Source organism: Ictidomys tridecemlineatus, chromosome 4 (assembly GCF_052094955.1).
Source record: "Ictidomys tridecemlineatus isolate mIctTri1 chromosome 4, mIctTri1.hap1, whole genome shotgun sequence".
Classification (NCBI taxonomy): domain Eukaryota; kingdom Metazoa; phylum Chordata; class Mammalia; order Rodentia; family Sciuridae; genus Ictidomys; species Ictidomys tridecemlineatus.
Window position 1 is genome coordinate 204,879,171 of NC_135480.1, and position 2,765 is coordinate 204,881,935.

A 2,765-nucleotide genomic window follows, 5' to 3' on the forward strand; every position below is an offset into this window, starting at 1 on the left:
CCTGGTTTCTTTGTCCAGTTATTTTACTTTGATGGAGGGCCCTGGTCCTTTCCGTTTTGGTGGAGCACTGGAGTAGGAGTTCCGGGGACCCAGCGCTTTACAGAAGCATGGCCTCTGGCCTCATTTTTTAGGAGATATGAATATTGCAGTAAGACTCCCCTTTCCCTAGGGCTGGGAGAAGAATTAATGACAACACATGGTAGCAAAAGAAAATTATTTTAAAAATTATTTAAATAGCAAAATTGAATCTAAGGTGTACAACGTGATTTTTAAAAATATAATTTGTCTCCCAATATCCTCAGGGGGTTTGTTCCAAGACCCTGGTGAATTCTGAAATCCACCTCAAAATATTCACATATAATTATGCACATCTTCCTATATGCTTTGGATCCTCTCTGGATCACCTGTACACCTAAGACAAGCCAATGATTTGCAAATAGCTGCTACACTATATTGTTTAGGGAATAATGGCAGCAGGGGGAAGAAGAAGATAACCTGGACATCTTCAGTACAGACACAATTCCAGCCGGATTGTCACACAGCCTTGTAAGATTTTAGCTCCCCCAGGCAGTTCAGGAGAACAAGGATGGTGGACCTGAGACAGATTGAAATAGTCAAGCAAATTAACATTTATCTTACATGCTCTTTTTCCTTGGGTGGCTAAAAAACGCTTTCCAGGTGCAGTGGCACAGGCCTGTTATCCCGGCTTTGGAGGCTGAGGCAGGAGGATTGAAAGTTCAAAGCCAGCCTCAGCAAAAGCAAGGCCCTAAGCAACTTAGTGAGACCCTGTCTCTAAATAAAATACAAAAAATAGAGCTGGGGATGGGGCTCAGTGGTTGTACCTAAAAAACAAACAAAAAAATTCCACAGATAAATGAGATCATTATTTAATTATTAAAATTATTATAATGAACTGATTAAATTCATTCACTCATTCACAAGATTCACTGGCTCCTGGCAGTGCCACAGATCCTAGCACCCTGACTTCATGTTTTGGTGGCAAAGGAGGACATGAAGAGTGAGTGTACCCCTGACCTGGGGAGGGGGTCCCAGGGAGGAAAGTAAAGTTGGGGGGGTGGGTAGATGTTAGGGGGCAGTTTTTGATGGGCTGGTGGTGTCATGGGGAGCCGCCTCAGAAAACACTCAAAGTCCAAATTCAAACAGAAGCAAGCTTTATTTACCTGGCCAGGGACTGTCCCCCACCCGTAGAGACTCTCTGTGGGAGAACAGCAGTTTCCTGGCCTGTGTCTTGGGAATTTAGGATGAAAACCATAACTCAGGGGCTTTCTCAGTGTCAGCAAGCAAGCGAGTGACAGAGGCTAATAAAGCAGTTAGCTTACAACTTAGTTAACCGGGTCCCAGCAAGAGTTCGACACCCGTATCCTGAGTTGCAGCCTGAGCGGGCGATCATCTATTTCAAAGTCATGTAGACCCATAAATGCACTCAAACCCAGGGCATGGCGCACCACGACACCGCCATACCCTGAGTTGAGTACACTCGGGGGGTACAGAGTGCAGGAAAACAATTTTTATAAGAAGACAGCTTTTGTTTCTGTTTCACAGCTCCTGTGACAGTTTTTACAGAAGGCAGCAAAATGGAGTCCCCGGCCTGCCTGTGACAGTTCGTGCTTTATTTATTTCACTTATCAAAACTTTACATCTCTATTTTTTTGGCTGATCTATAACCTACAACTTACACTCTGACTGCTTTTATTGATCAGTTTACACCCCGGCAGTGGGGCAGAGCAGGTGGCATTTGCGCAGAGACCTGATGACGGTGAAGGAGGGAACCCTGCCCACAGGACGTTCTGGACAGAGGGAACAGCGGGTGGGTGCAGGGCCCTGAGTGAGAGGGGCAGCCGCGGAGCAAGGAGGGCAGGGGCAGGGAGAGATGGGTCAGAAAGGCGGCTGGCAAGGCTGGAGCAAAGGGTCCTGCGGGTCTCCCACGCGCTGGGGCAGGGTCTGAGTCAGGGAAGACCGCAGGGAGCAGAGCCCAGACCTAGGGCTGCTCCTCCCCCCCCACCCCTGTCCTTGCTCTTCCTCCTGGGCTGGCCGCAGCCCCTGCCTAGGTGACTTCCCGCTGTCTCTTGCTGAGGTTTTGGAGAGGTGTGTCTCCCCCCCACCTCAGCATGACACAGCCACCTCTAATTACCTCTCTGGCGACAGGAAAGCCGGCTATTTCTACTTTACAGCTGGAGAAGGGGCGGCTCCAGGAGGGGACAAGCCCCAGGTCACTTGAGGAAAGGTGACTGGTTAATGGTCAGACTGGGACCCCAGACTCCCGCCTTGGAGCCTCTGCAGGGTCCTCCCCAGGGCGCTTCTACTTTAAAAGCTGGTTTCCCCCCTTTTTTTTTCCTGAGGAAATTGGCATATTTTAATTTGGTTCCGACTGTATTTCACATGCTCTGGGTGTACTGTCATGGATGAGTTTGTACGTAGAGCTGAAATGTATAATTACTATTAAGCTGGTTTCCCTTAGGCCAGGTGCCTGCGACTTCCTCGAGGCCAGGTGGTCAACGCGCTTGGCCTTTCGGGATATCCATCTCTGGCCCCGGCTTGCCTGTACTTTGGGGCACAAAAGCAGCCACACACACAGTGGGTGACATCCGTCCATCCGTAAGACTTTCTTGGAATGAATGCTCACAATTCAAGTATCTTCACGTGTCGTGAAGTTTTCTTTTTCCTTTCCTTTTTTATTCTTATTCATTATTATTACTACTGCTATTATTTTAATCTGATTTTGATTTTTTGCACTGACAACATGA